Source organism: Arvicanthis niloticus, chromosome 8, assembly GCF_011762505.2.
Source record: "Arvicanthis niloticus isolate mArvNil1 chromosome 8, mArvNil1.pat.X, whole genome shotgun sequence".
Taxonomy (NCBI): domain Eukaryota; kingdom Metazoa; phylum Chordata; class Mammalia; order Rodentia; family Muridae; genus Arvicanthis; species Arvicanthis niloticus.
This window is the reverse complement of record NC_047665.1, coordinates 44,102,186-44,120,794: the sequence shown is the minus strand read 5'-3', so window position 1 is coordinate 44,120,794 and position 18,609 is coordinate 44,102,186. Positions and strand designations below refer to the sequence as shown.

General features: G+C 36.4%; 1 protein-coding gene across 3 annotated transcripts in view; it reads right to left on the bottom strand.

Moving 5' to 3' along the window:
- Positions 1-18,609, bottom strand: part of Sugct (succinyl-CoA:glutarate-CoA transferase) — a 719,395-nt gene that overhangs the window by 453,827 nt on the left and 246,959 nt on the right. The gene's annotated exons all lie outside the window — the stretch shown is intronic.

Genomic DNA, 18,609 nt, shown 5'->3' with positions numbered 1-18,609 from the left:
AGCTAATATATGGTGAAATTAATTAAATCTAGGCAAATCTTGATGATTACTTTTTAATACTATGGAAACTCCACTCTGCAAGTTTTTTCCTAATGCTTCTTTTTTCTGTAATTTTTATTGAATATTATATTTATTTACATTTCAAATGTTATTCCCTTCCCCGGTTTCCCCTCTGCAATCCCCTATCCCATTCCTCTCTTCCTGCTTCTATGAGAGTGCTACCCCAGCCACTCAGCCACTCTTGCTTCACTGTCCTAGCATTCCCCTACACTGGGACATCAAGCCTTCACCATTCTGCAAATTTTTAAAGGCAAGTTGGCCTAGATTAATCATCCATCATGGGACACATGGGATGGAACAAAATCATCTAATTTTTTCATTAGGGGAAGAATACGTCTCATGAATTCTATATGCTCATTCTCATGCAATTATTCAGACAATAGAAAGTTAACATAAAAGTATGTAAGGTGTATAAAACACATCACTCATACATACTGGAGAATACTTCCTCAAGACATGTACCTAAAGGTCTCTATATCTTACTACACATTGGTTATTACAGCTTTATTCACAATAGCTAGGAAATGGGATCGGCCAAACACTCATAAACTGAAGAATGGATAATGAAAATGTGGCACATATATGCAACAGAATTTTATATAGCTATAAGGAAAAATAAAACTTATTAAATTTTCAATTTACTTGTAATATGTAATTTGGATGAAACTGGAAAAAATTATACTGTGTGACATAACCAGGCCAAAAAAGACAAATGCCTCATACTCTCTCCCATGGGGATCTTAGCTTCAACCAGCTTGCTGTGTGATTTTAAGGTGAAGCACCTGTGGAAGTAAGAACCCCACAAAGGAGACATTGGGAGAGGGTAGTAAAAGGTAGAAAAAAGTAATGGGTAAAAGGAAAAGAAATAGGAGTATACTGTAGGGGAAAGGTACATGCATGGAGTGAAATGGGGGTAATGTAGAGACAAAGATGGATGGGAGAGGATTAACCAAAATACAGATTGCAAAAAAAAAAAAAAAAAAAAAAAAAAAAAAAATCTCATATGGAAGTGTACTTTGTAAGCCAATTAAGTGATACATGTTTTAAAGAATCAGAAGGGAAATACCCTACATTGTTGGATAGTGTTGGTTCTAAAACTTAGGGATAATTAAGCAAAAATCTCAGTGCCAGGTGTGGGGTAGTACCTGAGGTTCGAAAACTGAGTCAGGCTCTAGCTTTCCTCTTGGTTCTCTGCCAGAAAAAGAGGAAACGACCTCGAGGTTGAAGACACTACACATTTGAAATTGAGCTCAAAGCTTCCTCCCTGCTGACTTTCATAGTAGGAGAAAGTGCTGTGCAGGTTGCTGAGGGAGGAAAGGCATCAACAGTCCTAAGTAGTTGTGAACCCTAGGAAGTACAATGTCAACCTGTCAGACAAGATGTGCGAATAGCTTTAACATGGCTGTTATAGAGATAACCAACTGGTCTCTGATTAAATTTGAGGCCCATTCCATAGAATTCATGTCAGCCATGTAAACCCAGTCAAAATCACATGACTAAGTAGGTATAAGGCCCAAAAGGGGAATTTACTATTATTGTGTAACTAAACTGATATGTTCCAAACTATCTACTAAATATTTATTTTTATAGTTATGACAAATGCTATTCTCTGTATTAAGTATGGAAGCGTCTCTTTGCTATGAAGGGTGATAAGTACAGAGCCACTATATGTCTTGACATGAGTTGAGTACTATACCCTAAATAAGACTGTATTCTATCATGCCCTCTTGATCTCAGGGATGTTGTAGAGGAGGAGATGTTAGGAATGTACGAGCCATGAAATAGTGGAGAGAAGGGCTGCAAAATTCTATCTCTGAGGCCAACATAGCCATGGCACTCTGGATCCTACACCAATTTAGGTTTTAGTGAACCTGTGTAAGACTGGCCTGTCATTTGTGAATAATGGACTAGAGAGGAGTTTATGGGGCTTTACTCCTCCATGCTGGACAATAAGCTAAACTAAATCCTTCTCATGATTCCAGTGGACAGTTTCATGACCATCTTCACCCAGACACCACTGGTTAAACTCAGCGGATCACAAAACAAAGCAATAAGACAAGAACATGGCAAAGAGACTCGGAGAGGTGCTGAGAAGGATAAAGAAGGCGGTAAAAGAGCACAGAGTGGAAATAAAAAGAATGCATTATATACATGTTACCTTATCAAATAACAAATTTAATTTTAGAAGGGGTAAAGCATGCATATATACTCAAAAATCACTAAGAACAAACAATATAACAAAAATTTTAAAAGAAAACAGAAATAATTTAAATTATTCTTAAATGTTTTCATACAATGCATTTGATCACATTCTCTCTCCTCTGAAGTCCTCCCAGATCCTCTCTTCTCCCTACCACCCAACTTCATGTTTTTTCTCCGTCTCTCAAACAGGAAAACAAAACAAAAACCAAATAGATGAAAAACACCAAACTGTTACTCAAAAAATGTACACAGAAAAAAACATAGATCCTGTTGTTCAAGTACTCCTAAACATGAAGCAGGGATTGGTATATCAGTGCCATTTCATTGGAGAAAACAGATTTTTTTCTATTCCAGCAACTACCAATTGCAAACAGTTACTTGGTTAGGGCTGGGGCTTTGTGACCATTTCCTTTTCTCAGTACTGGGATTTGTCTGACTTGAAGTTACACAGGTCTTGTACATGTTGTCACACTCTGTGAGTTCATATGTGTATAAGCCCTGATATATCTGGAAGAGTCTGTTTCCTAGAAATTAACTACCACTCATAGACCTTTTCTTTTTATTTCTTCCTCTTCCACATAAATATGTGTTCCCTGGGAGGACTTTGATACAGACACCCCATTTAGGGTTGAGTGTGCCAACATCTCTTACTCTCTGTACATTTTCTGTTTGTGATTCTCTGAGTTAGTTACCATCTACTACAATAAGAAGCTTCTCTGATGAAGCTCGAATGATGCACTAATCTAAGGATACAGCAATGTGCCATTAGCAGTCATTTTATTGCTATGTTCCTTTAACAGAATAATTAATAGTTTCCCCCTTAGAACCATGACCTATCTAGTCTCATTTAGCCTCTTTAATAGTGTCAGTAATTGGTTCCTTCACATAGTGTAGTTCTTAAATCAAATTATAAAATATTTAGTTACTTCAATAACTTTATCCCACTGTTACACTAGTATATTTTGTAGGCAGGACAGTGCTATAAGTTACAGGGTTTGTAGCCAAAGGAGACAAGATTAATTTTCTCCTATGGTACCATGGATAGTAACTTCTAGCACTGTGAATGCTTTTCAGTAGAGCTAAAGCTTGATTAGGCACCAAATCAATCTCTCCATGTTGAGTATATAAATAAGTGGTGTCTTCAGCAATGGGACCTGACTATTAGGCAGTGTTAAGGCCAGTATAGAATCAGTGTGTGGTTCCTCAGAGAGATAAAAAATAAACAAAAGGTAGTTGACAGACCCTCCATGACAAACATGCCAGGTTTCAACACACTAACACAATTAGAAAGTGTACAATCAATAAAACTTACATTAAATACTGTAGAAGAAACAAAAGTAATTTTAACATGACTGGCACTGATATTTACAAAATGAGATAACTACAATAAAAATTGTTTTCAAAACCAAACCAAAACAAAAAAAAAAAGTGCCAGGCACACACCTTTAATCCCAGCACTTGGGAGGCAGAGGCAAGCAGATTTTTGAGTTCAAGGCCAGACTGGTCTACAGAGTGAGTTCCAGGACAGCCAGGACTACACTGAAAAGCCTTGTCTCGAAAAAACAAACAAACAAAAAACAAAACAAAACAAAAATTGTTTTCAAGCCTAAGAAGTGCACTAGGAATATCATCTTTTAGAAAAAATATTTTCTTTTTAGCTCATTTCTTATAATTAACTCTGAAATTATACATTGATCCAAGTGACTTGGAAAAGGTCACTGACATCAAAATCAGCAAATCAGTAAAACAGAACTGAAGACATCGCAAGGGAATGGATGGTACAACTCCAATTTCAGGGAGTATACTCTGTTTTAAGCTACAATGGTATAAAGGAAGTACAAATTAAAACACACTTCTAGTCTATGGCACCAATTCTTCTCTGTGCAATGAGAAATAAATTTGTGGTGGGGGGTATGTGCTACTCCTAACCAATCTCTGTACATACATACATACATACATACATACATACATACATACATACATACTCTTAAAAGCCCAAATCTGCCAAAATACTTTGGACAGGATGACCAAGAAAAATTAAAGAGGACCTTAGGCCTCATATCCAGTGCTACATGTTCTAGAAGACAGACTGCCCAACACTTACAACATGTTTCAATTTTTGTTGAGATGGTATAGTCTTAAACTATGAAACTTAATATTTCTAACTTCTTAAGATTTGAACTATGCCACTTTTAACTGGGCCATAAATAATGCTGTACTGTATTTGAGTGTATCCAGAACTTTCTATTTTCATCAATTTAAGTGTGAAAAATTGAATGTTTATTTAATTCCATACAATATTCTTTCTTTTTTATTTTTTTTATCTTAATAGAAATACTCTTGGATTGTTCTTGTACTTTAGGTACCATATCATCCAACACTGGAGACAGCACATAATTCTGTTAACTACATGTTTACTCAGTAATGAAAAATAATTGTCTGAACTCAACTAAAGAGTTCAACAGCAGACTCTGTATAACAATAAGTTGCAAAAGTTTTATGTGTGCAGTTCATTTCTCATTTTCATTCATATTTTTTCTGTTACAGTATTTTTAAGGCCTTAAAGATCTTGATTCTTTCTTTTTTCTATGTACCTTTCATTTTGCAATGTGGACATTGCTTCTAATTATTTTTTACATGATGAACTATTTCTTTTCATATGCACCATTTTAAACTCATCACAAAAGAACTGAAAAATCTGTTTCTATTCCCAATTCAAACAATTCTCTCAGCTGCCATTGAAAATAAAGAAGCATCTAAAACTAGTATACCTTGAAGTCTACTTATCCTTTTACAGCTTTTGAAAGAATGAAACCACCCTAGGGCAGGTTTTTGGCATCCTGATCCCCCAGCTATATTTTTATAACTAAATTAGAAGTTTCTGAATAAAAGAGATTAGGATAAATTAGCTCATGATTGCACAAACTCTAATCAGGTTAGCTCTCTAGTTAGCCTAAATAAACCACTTTACCTTCCTAATGGCATCATAATTAAAATCTGCTGTGGCAGCACAATTACAGGAGTTCACAAATTAAAAAGGACATTTCCTGGTTCTTAAAAACGTTAATTTTCTAAAGTATGTCCTATATTAAGTAACACTGATACATTAAGCAGGAAAATATGCTTCTTGTGAAAATTAAAACATTACATATTCAACTATAAGGCAGGAAACATGTTAACTTAATGGTAATAGGAAAAGACATACTTACTACAGATGATACTTGTTACAAAAAGTGAAAAACTGTTTTCCATATTCATGTAAGCCATCTTTACAACACCTAAGTATCCTGTGACTTTAGAGCAGAGTAGAACACCAAGTCTGTCATCCTGAAGACAAGCTCACTGTGAATGCAATAAGATTTTTGCTTCTTTCAGCCCATGGGAAGCTGATACCTTGGCTTTTATCAGCTTAGCCTAGAGAAGGCCCAGCTGCATCAGTTCCACTGTTCTAGGGGCTCTGATAGGAGACTCCTATTGCATATTTCCCATGGACCTCTCAGAAAGGTAAAGAGGACCACATGTGCATGCTAGGTAAAGAAGGACCAAAAAATTGAAATTGAACCCTATGCAACCACCCAGCTCACTAGAGAGTCTTACCTTCATGTTCAAGCTAAGCCTGGGTAATCCCAGGAAAATAGGAGACTTATGATGAAGGGTACTCACTCCCACAACTGCTGAAGCATTTATCTTTATAAGCACTGTGAACCTGGCAGAGCATGTGATTCTACTAAAGAGTCTCTGATGCCACAAAAGCATTATTTTTCTCAGCAAATAGCTTCTCTGGTCAAATGTCCATCAATATTTCCTCTGTGTGCAAAGACAGAAGAAACAGAATAACTGCAACTAGAGACTACTTTGAAGGAATACCTTTTCCAGATGGAAAAAAGATAAAGGGTGAGTACAGGTTTGTTATAGCCTGCATACAGACCCCTACACAGGATGTCAAGACCCAACATAAGACCAACATAATAAGACCAATGGTGATTTCCTTCTCAGAACCACGGAGAAATAACCTCATCCATAAACTCATCATCTCTAATTCTTCATTTTTTACAGAGAGAAACTGAAAACTTACTCCAATCATAGGAAACTAAAAGAGCCAGAGGTCCTTCCACTGCACACGGCAGTGCTCACACATCTGAGAGACCTCTTCCAGGGTCCTATGCCTTCCTGCCTGACAGAAGCCACTACAGTTCCATTAACAGACCCTGTACTTAACTCCTTGTCATGTGATGTTTAAAGCTGGAAAATCAAATCCACAGAAGCCAAGGAAGAAGTGGCCTGGAAAGGAATGCATGATTCTATCAAGGTTAAGTACTTTCCTTGGTCAGCAAGCCAGTCAAAAGGAATCCCCAGGAGCAGACACTGCATGCAAAAGCAATCTTCAAAGAGAATAAAGAGACATGTTGTAAACTCAATCTGTTTGCCATGTAAACACACACACACACACACACACACACACACGCACATAAGAAACACACTTGCCATACAACTGTGTCAACATTCCCATTCTCTTATTAAGAAATGAGTAAAAGCTGAGAGGCATGTGAATGAAACACATTAGAGTGTGACCCTCCATTGCCTCAGGCAGAAATTAAAAAAAAAAAAAAAAAAAGTTAAGTACTCTATCCTGTCTGCTAGTCAGAGTAGCTTGTTTGGTCTATGCAAACATTCTTCCTGGATGTTAAAATGGCTCCTCCATTTTTACATATGCTGCAACTTTTCTCAACACACTGACAGTGAAATGCCCATTGTTTTCCGTTAGAAATACTATCCTCGTGTCCCTTCAGAATTGCAGCTCCAATAGAAGAGCTCGGTGTTCCTGAAAATGGCAGTGCTGTTTTTAGTAAGATAAAATCAGTTGTAAACTCTTGAGGTATGTGGTGCTCACCTTCATATGGCATGACAAGTCTTTGATTTCATGAAAAGAAAATCTTTGGGATGCTTAATAAAAGAGAAGAGTTTAATACTGTTAAGCTTATTTATCCCTTTATATTTGTGCCAGAGTATCAAAAATACATCAAAATGTATTATCTTTATATAAAACATAAGAAAATCATAGCAGAGAGGAAACCATTGTTCTTAACATATAGTTTATAGTCACCTAAATTATAAGTGGAAAATGAAGCAATGAAATAAATACACAAAAGAGTGACCATAAGGCTCAAGGAGCAAAATGACAGCCCATATGTAAACAGCAGGCTGCTCCTGTGCTCAGAATCACACCCTAGCTGCATCTAGTCTATCAGAAAATAAGGGAAGTGCAACAGGTAAATGCCTCTGCCATGCTCACCGAAATCAACAGAAAACAGCAGTCCTCATCACTAAGTCCACATATAAATAAATCGAAAGTGGTGATGATTACTTGAGAGAGTCCAGGACTTAACATGAGACTGAACTCCCTCCCAGCCCAAAGAAGGTAGATCCTACACAATCAGGATAAAGCAATGAGAGAAGCCCTCTGGATGGAGGAAGGAAGGAGGAAGGCAGGAAGACAGGAAGGAAAGAAGGAAGAAAAGGGAGGAGGGATGGGAAGATGGAGGGAGGAAAAAAAGAAACAGATGGAGGAAGGTTTTATTTATAAAATTTCTAATGTAGTTTTAACTAAAGTATATATATGGATTCTTATCCCAACACATTAAAGTTAAATGTGAAATTTGTTTCAAAGTGGATTTCTAAAAAAGAACAAGAAGAAAAACAGACATAAATCAACATCTGAAGAGCATGACATGCTCCACTGTCTCTGAACTCGCATATTGTTTTAGGTTTGTTTCTCTGTTTTAGTCTCAATTTTACTGCCATGGTAGACCGCCTTCTTAATTAAAACAATTGATTTCCAGGCCACAGGATGTCAGAAAGAGCAGGCATCCCCTTCCATGCATACACAAAGCTCCTACAACCTCCTCAATTCACCTCTTAAAAATGAAAACAGATGAGACAGAGCAGAATCATCAATGTCTATGAACCTGGAATCTATACCCACCCTCCATAAATATGGGACCTAGCATGATATTTAAATTATACATGGTTTCTCTACTGAAAGGGGGGGGGGCATATATATCCCATAAAGTGAACAAGAATGGTAAAGGAAATAACCCATAAAGCACTGAGATCAGTATTCAACAATCTCTCTCTCTCTCTCTCTCTCTCTCTCTCTCTCTCTCTCTCACACACACACACACACACACACTCATTAAAAACTATTACTGATACAAGTACTCACTGAATATGTATTCCATGAATAAATTTGTAATAATTGAGGAAAAGAGAGAGAAGGAGGGGAAACATAGGAAGGAGAAGGAAGGAAAGAAGGGAAAAAGAAGGAAGGAAGGAAGGAAGGAAGGAAGGAAGGAAGGAAGGAAGGAAGGAAGGAAGGGAGGGAGGGAGGGAGGGAGGGAGGGAGGAAGGGAGGAAGGGAGGAAGGGAGGAAGGGAGGAAGGGAGGAACAGAGGGAAGAAGAGAGGAAGGGAAGAAGGGAGGAAGGTAGGAAGGGAGGAAGGGAGGAAGGGAGGAAGGGAGGAAGGGAGAGAGGGAAGGAAGCAAGGAGGGAGGGAAGGAGAGAGGGAGGAAAATCATTAACATCAGAATTTGAAGCATTTTGAAGGAATCTAGGATAAAAAGAATCAAGATTGTTGTTAAGGGAAAGACGCGTTAGCAGGACATGTCTACCCACACAGTTGGGATAGTTTTTCCTTAGGGTTCCCTTTTTGTTCAAATTCTATATACTCAACAAGTTGCTTTCTGGTCTTGATTTATAGTTCTTGTTATTTCTGATCTTATGTAAACTTCCCGTCTAGGAAGAGGGATTTCCTATTTTAAGTTATTAAACTAGTTTCCAGCTAAAATCAGAACTTGGTCATTGTGAGTCTGTTTTCCCTAAGGCTTAATCATTCCTTAGATTAATTGAATGGTCAACTCCCAGATGGCAAGATTGAAAGTCCAAGCCCGGAAAATAATTAGTCCTTAACTTACCTTTCCAGAACTCTTCAATTTAATTGATCGTTCTCTGCTTGAACCCAGGAGTATCCTAAGTAAGTTAATAAATCAGTAGCCTCCATTCTATTTGGCTTCCTTGTCTCCTTGTCCAGTGTTTAGTATTCAGTATTTCCACTCCCTGGGATCACAGAGCACACTGGGACCAGAGGCCTTGTCTAGTAATCTGAAGTCTATCTCTATTGTCAACTAGTATAATACAGACCATTCTATTTTTTATTGTCATTACAATAAAATTAAACCATGTATCTTCTTTCTAATTGTTCTATTTTTAAATAAAAATATATTCTCTGTGCCCTTTCATCCCTCCAATCTATCCCATACCCCACCCCATGCTCTTTCTCAAGTCCATGGCCTCTTTTAATTTTAATTGTTGTTACACACACACATGTCATTGTGTCCCCCGCTATATGGTACTGCTTTTAAATTCCTTTTCATATGTATATATTTCAGAGAGTGTCCACAGTAGAAGATATCCATATGGATTTTAAAAGAATTTGTGTTAATTATTTCTACCCTTAATACCTCCATTAGCCTGCTCTCCCATCTTCCTCCCCATTTAATCCTCCTATTCTAGTTTTGCCTGTATCTCTTTGTAACATTATAGTCTATTTCATAAGAGAGAATCTTAATAGCAAAAATAGCCATAAGTTTGGCCTAAAGGCAAGTTTGTGAGATATTGTCTGATTAATGATTGATGTGAAAGGGTCAAGTCCATTGTGGGTGGTGCCATCCCTGGTTAGTAGTCCTGGGTGCTATCAGAAAGAACCCTGAGCAAACCATAAAGAACAAACCACTAAGCAACATTCCTCCATGGCTTCTGCTTCAAATCCTCCTCCAGGTTCTTGTCTTGAGTTCCTGCCCTTACTTTCTTTGTTAATGTGGAAGTGTAAGCAAAATAAACCTTTTCCTCCATAAATTGACATTTTAGCACAGCAATGGAAACACTAAGGTAAAGGACACATTGAAAACATGTGACAACGTCAAGGGGGAGAACTGGGCTGTTCTTTAGTAAGTACTTTTACTATCAATCCCATCTAGTTCAAACTTACCCAAGCAGGGGTACAGGAAGATTTTTCCTCCTACATCCTACATCCTTATCCCTCCTCTAGGCTACATCATAGCCAATCTCCAGAGACTGAGTTGAGGTGGGATGAGTAGTATCAAAGGGTACTGAAAGTCGAACTGGAGATTAGCAATGAAGACAATAACGTAGAAAGATATTACAACAGCAAAAGTTACCGTTTTAACCAAGTCAGATGATAAAGAAATCTTAGTGCCAAGCATGGTAGTATACACTTGTAATTCTAGTACTCAGGAGGTCAACATAAGAGGACTAGCCTGAGCTACATAACTTCGGGCTTCATTTGTCTCTAGGTGGTTATAGTACATGCCTGATATGTTCAAGGCTCTAAGCTGAATTCTCAGAAATTATTACAAATAAATAAATAAATAAGTGGACTGCTTCAACATAATAGAAAACAAATCTATGAACAACCTACAAGCTTCCCAGTGAAGCACTGTCATTCTTTTTTAATATTGGTAGTAAGGCAAAAATGTCTTTTCTGATCCTTCATATTCAGCTAATGCAATAAGGCAAGAAAAGGGAATTAATTGTATACAGTTTGAAAAGTAAAATAAATTGAGGTGCTAATTTCATTATTCTGGCCTCTAGAGATAAGCACATACAACAAATGAGGGTGAGTGAGAAACCCTCTGAGTTAGCATAAAGTTTGTTCTTCTGTGCTATCTGTCCTGATACTGATGCACCTTTCAATTTTCTTCCCTCACTATCCTGAGCCTGACAACAAACCCTCCTCAATTCGGATCCTTGCTAGAACAAAGGTTCTGTTAGCATAGAGCTGTGAGCCAAGTTTTGTAAGCAGCTCCCTTCCTGGGCCTTTTAGTTTTTTCACATAAGAGGTGTCCTGGCCCAACGTGGATGAGATTTTGTTACTTGTCATTATAAATTCTAACCACTTTCTTAAAACTACTTTTTTTTTTTACCTTAACTCTTCTCAAAAGTTAGACTTCTGGGTGTTTTTGTTTTGGTCGTTTTGTTTTGTCCACTTTTCCCTTTCTTTACATATAAATCTACCTAGATAGCTATAACAAAATATAGATGAACATAATGAAGATTAAGCAACTGCACATTTGACAGACAAGTGTAATACTGAGTTTTTAATCCCTGACTAGTGAATCACAACTAGTCAGTTATTTACAAGTTTCCCCATTATTCTGAGTAACAATGTAGATCTGTATTTTATTCTATTTCTGGATGCACTGCCTTTGCTGTGATAGCATTGAACTAGTAGTCAAAAGTAAATATATATTATATTTGCTTTAGTTATATAATTTCACCAAAGCAGTCTGAAAATATAAGAATCATTAGTGTATGCAGGTTTTCAAACAGAGGGATATAACACAATCACATTCATCTACTCACAAGAGCATCCATCCCTTTATCGCTTCATTCTTCGTTGATTGTACAGATCTCTTAAAGGCTCTTCAAAAATGCATTCTCTAAAATGAAGCTAATTAAACCAAACATTTCCTCTATTCTCTCACAATTTTTCACTATTTTAGAAGTTTTCATTATAATATTATTTAAATGAAACCATATAGTTGAAGAAATTTATTTGTTGCTAAGACTTCATCTTTAATTTTTCAGAATGACTGAGGATGACTACACCCAGAAGAAGATCCTATTCATTAAGTAGTCTGGAAATACAATTTGGGGATATATTTTTGTAAAAGACAGAAAAAGAAAAAACCCACTGAAGAATGTGTTGACCATCATGTTACTGCTCTGGTTAACTCTTGTTCATCTTTAGCAATGACATTCTGAAAGATCATCTATCAAACCTCAGAAATGTCCGGATAAGGCAGAATTTTTAGCAACTGATTTTTATACCCCATTAGAAAATTAAATATTAATAATTAAAATGTTTATACTCATTAAGACATGGAATCTATAATATTTGTGAACAGCCCTTTATGGAAGAAAAATCTGTGATACAAAATAAACCCTCAGTCAGAAATTACAAGACAAAATTATGTAAAGTGGGAAGCTTCCCATGAGTACAGATACTGCCCATCACATCTGCATGACTACTCTATGGGGTGACTAAAACAAATATCAAATGGGTCACCAACAACAGCAGTTGCACTGCCCAACTTAGCACACAAATCATCCCATCATCAAGAACACAAGAACTCCAACATTCTTTTTTCTCCTCCTCATTAATGCAGAAATGTCTTTATATTCTATACATGCATCTTCAGTCCTATGCTTAACATATAATTCTACTTATATATAATTTTTTCTTATTAAATATAATTGTGCTTGATTTTCATTATCTGAAAGCTAAAATATAGGACTTTATTGACCAATTTGTTCTTAGTCTCTCTGAGAAAAATCTGCTAGAGGAAATAAGAGAATTCTCTTCCAACAGTTTTCAAGAATGAAAAGGACACAGTCCTGCTCTACAGCTGTCTAGGAGGAAAAATGTCAAGGTCACAAATAACAAAAACATAAGGCAAAATGAGCTAAGTGCCATTAGAGAGGTATATACACAGTGCTTTGGGGACTCAAAGGAGATAAATATCACATCCACTTGGCAAGATCAGGAAGGATATGTGAGTAAAGAAATGTTCGAGCCAAACTTTTAGGGATGGATGGGATTTTGTCTGTAAATTGTGGCTGGAGGACTTTCTAAATATAAAGACAATGAGAATTAAAGTTCCCACCCACAGGAAAAAATCTTTCAGGGAAAAGGACATGGTCATTAGTTAATACATACTGTATATATTACAGTAGTCTAGTAGAAACTACCATTAGAAAGAACCAATTTACCTGCATTTTAATAATCTATTGTGAGGTTTCCACTCAATGTTTCTAGAGATGAGATCTGTCAACTGTGTAACTTTAGCATTAGTTTTAAATTTCCATAACATCAAATTTGTTAAAAGGGAATGTAGAAGTCAGGAGTTTGTTTCTTTCTAGTTATATAAAGACAAGCACTCAAGCCAATTATCCATATTGTCTTTGTCTGATAATAAAAGAAAGAACTGATGGCTTACATTTTCTAAAAGTGGTAGAATAAAGTAATAAAAAAAGATGAAAAGTAAATTAAGTCACTACTTAATACTCTCCCTCGAACAGGTGCTTGAATCCACATCTATACATGAGTTTACAGAATTAGCCAAAATAAATAATGTGGAGATCAATGTTAAACACATTTGTATGCATGTGGTTTTTCTCCAATCCCAGGAGAATTCACGTTTTAGTCTTGCTGAAATCCCATTATTAATCTTACTGTAACCAGGATCAAATGGAACGTAAACCCACTGAAGTGTAATAACCAAAGCTACAGGAAAAACATTTCTTCCTTACAGAACAAATGGCTCCATTCATGTTGAGGACCATTTCAGATGGTCTTAAGGGTTGACTGTGAGCACAATCTCAGGGCAGCATTTATGAATACAAAATAATCATGAGTTAATTTGCCTCTGAAGATTAGTACTTTGCAAAGCAAATTCCCACATTTTTAGTATTTAAAAAATTCTGTAAAAAAATGTTTCAAAAGCATCATCATTTTACAGATTAAATACCAAGTCCCAAAAAGTTGACTGACTCTCACATGTAGGAATTGAAATATGCCATTTCACGTCTCTCTTTTTGCCAATATGGCTGAAATGAGTATTAGAAGAAAATATAATTCCTTTTTTTAATTAAACTAATGAAATTTTTTAAATATACAACTCAGTATTGACATTTTTAAGTCATCAAAATAATAGTTAAATGCATCTTAAATATACATAATATTTTCTGAAGCTAAAAGTAATATGCACTCAAGCAGTTTTTAAAATCTATTTGGAACATTAAACATGATAGAAGTAGAAAAAATTCTCTTATAAAGAAATCCTCTATGAAAAAAAAAAACTGACAAGTTCCTGATTAGACAAAAACTGTTCCAACTCCAAGGGAGAATATGCAGCATAATGTGGCTTCATAGAATAAATTGGGTAGTGTTCCTTCGGCTTTTAGTGTGTATAATAGTTTGAAGAGTATTGGTAATAGGTCTTCTTGAAGGTCTAATAGAATTCTGAACTAAAACCATCTGGTCCTGAGCTTTTTTTAGTTGGGAGAATTTTAAAGACTGCTTCTATTTCTTTAGGGTTTATGAAACTGTTTGGATGGTTTATCTGACCCTAATTTAAATTTGGTATCTGGTATCTGTCTAGAAAATTGTCCATCTCATCCAGATTTTCCAGTTGTGTTGAATATAGGCTTTTGTAGTAGGATCTGATGACTCTTAATTTCCTCAGTTTCTATTGTTTTATCTCTTTTTCATTTCTGACTTTGTTAATTTGGATACTGTCTCTGTGCCCTCTGGTTAGTCTGGCTAAGGGTTTGTCTATCTTACTGATTTCCTCAGAGGACCAGCTCCTGGTTTTGTTGATTCCTTGTGTAGTTTGTTTTGTTTCTACTTGGTTGATGTCAGCCCTGAGTTTAATTATTTCCTGTCATCTCCTCTTGGGTGTATTTGCTTCTTTTTGTTCTAGAGCTTTCAGGTGTGCTGTTAAGTTGCTAGTGTATGCTCTCTCCAGTTTGTTTTTGTAGGCATTTAGAGCTATGAGTTTTCCTCTTAGCATTACTTTCATTGTGTCCCATATGTTTTTGTATGATGTGCCTTCATTTTCATTAAATTCTAAAAAGTCTTGAATGTCTTTCTTTATTTCTTCCTTGACCAAGTAATTATTGAGTAGGGTGTTGTTCAGCTTCCATGTGTATGTGAGCTTTCTGTTGTTTTTGTTGTTATTGAAGACCAGCCTTAGTCCATGGTGATCTGATAGGATGCATGGGATTATTTCAATCTTCTTATCTCTTTTGAGGCCTGTTTTGTGGCTGATTATATGAACAACTTTGGAGAAGGTGCCATGAGATGCTAAGAAGAAGGTATATTCTTTTGTTTTAGGATGAAATGTCCTATAAATATCTGTTAAATTCATTTGGTCCATAACTTCTGTTAATTTCACTGTGTCCTGATTAGTTTGTGTTTCCATGATCTGTCTACTGATGAGACTGGGGTGTTGAAGCATCCCACTATTACTATGTGAGGTGCAATGTGTGCTTTGAGCTTTAGTAAAGTTTCTTTTATAAATGTAGGTGCCCTTGCATTTGGAGCATAGATGTTCAAAACTGAGTGTTCTTGGAAGATTTTTTTTCCTTTGGAAGTGTACTTCCTTATCCTTTTTGATAACTTTTAGTTGAAAGTTGATTTTATTCAATATTACAATGGCTACTCCAGCTTGTTTCTTGGGAAAATTTGCTTGCAAAATTGTTTTCCAGCCCTTTACTCTGAGATAGTGTCTATCTTTGACACTGAGGTGCGTTTCCTGTATGCACCAAAATGCTGAGTCCTGTTTTCATATCCAGTCTGTTAGTCTACATCATTGTATTGGAGAATTGAGTCCATTGATGTTAAGAGATATTTAAAAATAGGGATTGTTAATTCCTGTTATTTTTGATGTTATTTTTATGTTTGTGTGGCTACCTTCTTATGAGTATGTTGAAAGATTACTTTCTTGCTTTTTCTATGGTATAGTTTTCCTCTTTGTGTTGGCGTTTTCCATCTATTATCCTTTGTAGGGCTGAATTTGTGGAAAGATATTGTGTAAATTTGATTTTGTCATAGAATATCTTGGTTTCTCCATCTATGGTAATTGAGATTTTTCCTGGATATAGTAGCCTGGGCTGGCATTTGTGTTCTCTTAGCATCTGTATGACATCTGCCCAGGATCTTCTAGCTTTCAAAGCCTTGTGAGAAGTCTGGTGTAATTCTGGTAAGTCTGCCTTTATATGTTACTTGACCTTTTTCCCTTACTGCATTTAATATTTTTCCTTTCTTTTGTGCATTTGGTGTTTTGACTATTATGTGACATATATGTGATTATATTTCTTTTCTGGTCCAAACTATTTGGAGTTCTTAAGCTTCTTATATATTTATGGGCATCTCTTTCTTTAGGTTAGGGAAGTTTTCTTTTATAATTTGGTTGAAGATATTTACTGGCCCTTTAAGTTGGGAATCTTCAGTTTCTTCTATACCTATTATTTTTAGGTTTGGTTCATTGTGTCCTGGATTTCTTGGATGTTTTAGGTTAGGAACTTTTTGCATTCTGCATTTTCTTTGACTGCTGTGTCAATGTTTCCTATGGTATCTTCTGCACCTGAGATTCTCTCTTCTATTTTTTTTTGTATTCTGTTTTTGATGCTTTTTTCTATGACTCCTAATCTCTTTCCTAGGTTTTCTATCTCCAGGGTAGTCTCCCTTTGTGATTTCTTTATTGATTCTATTTCCATTTTTAGACCCTGTATGGTTTTGTTCAATTCCTTCACCTGTTTGTTTGTGTTTTCCTATAATTCTTTAAGAGATTTTTGTGTTTTCTCTTTAAGGTCTTCTACCTGTTTACCTGTGTTCTCCTTTATTTCTTTAAGGGAGTTATTTATATCCTTCTTAATGTCCTCCATCATCATCATGAGATGTGATTTTAAATCAGTCTTGCTTTTCTGGTATGTTGGGGTATCCAGGGCTCGCTGTGCTGGGAGAAGTGGGTTTTGATGATGCCAAGTAGCTTTGGTTTCTATTCCTTATGTTCTTGCAGTTGCCTCTTGCCATCTTATTATCTGGTGTTAGCTGGCCTTGTGGTCTCTGACTGTGGTTTGTCCCTCCTGCAAGCCTATGTGTTAGTACTCCTCGGAGACCAGTTCTCTCCAGGAGGAATTTGGGTATGGAGAGCTGTGGGGCAGGGTCAACTGCAGAGTACAGACAAAAACGGGAAGGATCCTGTCCCTGGCTGTTCTTTGGTTCCTGTGTCCTGATAGCTCTGGGTGGGTCCCTCTCAGGCCAGGAATTTGTGCGAAGTTGTGGTCTTATCTGTTCTCACAGGTGTGTCAGCACTCCTGGGAGACCAGCTCTGCCCTGATGGTATTTGGGTATAGAGCACAGAATCAGCTCTGGGCTCTGTGGTACAGGAGAAGCTGCTGGAACAGACCAAAAGTATAATTTCTTACACAGTTCTCTTCATTTTTTTTTTTCATGATGCCATAGTGTTTCTTTTAATAACAGTCTCACTATGAGGGTATCCTCTACTTTTCAGGTATTTAATATACTGCTATGGTTTCCTCTCATAAACCAATAATGAAATGGTCTCTAACAGGGTTTTTCCATTAATTCTCTGGAGTTTAACAATTCTTGTAGAGGCAATTGAACAGATGAAGTGTTTCTTCAAGTTGGGCTCTGCCTGTAAGATGTGTGGTATGTCTATACTAAAAAGGTTACTTCTGCATATGCGCTAAAATGTGAGATAAATTTCTCGTTTCCACGGCAGAATATCAACTTCCTACTTGTATTTTTGAGACTTCAGAACATAATTTTCTATTTTTAAGAAATCCCAAAGAACTAGGCCAGATCCTCTACCATGGACACTCTCCTTACACACTCTCTACCCTGCTCTAAGTCACTGATAAAAGCAGGAAGATGGGTTAAGAAGGGGATGGCACAGCCTAGACTTGGTAAATAATTTAGAATGCCAATCTGCACATAAACCATGTGCACATCTTGTGGAATGAAGACTGTGACTCGGCAGAAGCAAAGGTGGGACTCAAACTTGAATCGCTTAGGCTGGAGAGATGGCTCAGCAGTAAAAAGCACACTTGCTTTTGCAGAGGACCTGGGTTTGGTTCATAGCACCCACATAGTAGATAGCAAACATCCATATCTCCAGTTTCAGGGCATCTGATGCCCTCTTCTGACCTCCTCTGGCATCAAACATGTATGTAGTGTGCATACATACATACATGCCAGCAATTTACTCATGCCCATGAAGTAAAATCTAAAAATCTATAGGAAAATTAAATTTAACTTCTCATTAGTTACCATAAATTCACACTTGTGCTGCTAGTTCAGAATCACATTTGAGAACCAAAGACTTCTCTAGACTCCTAACTCGGCAATAAACTGAAATGACTGACAATAGAGCACATTAAGAATATTTTTTCTATATTTCCAAGTGATTCTAAAAGACAAATTAATAGACAGACAGACAGACAGATACAAAGATATATAGAGATAGATAAAATGAAAATTATACAAAATTCAACTCTGTGTGTCCATAAATAAAATTTGTTACATCATTCATAGTAAGAAAGAAATGGAATCAAACTAAGTGTTCATTAGTGGATAAATGAACAAAGAATATGGTAGATATACGTAATGGACCACTCCAGTCTAACAGAATAATGAAATCCATCATTTGCAACAGGAATGAGTAGGCATTATTAGGTGAAAT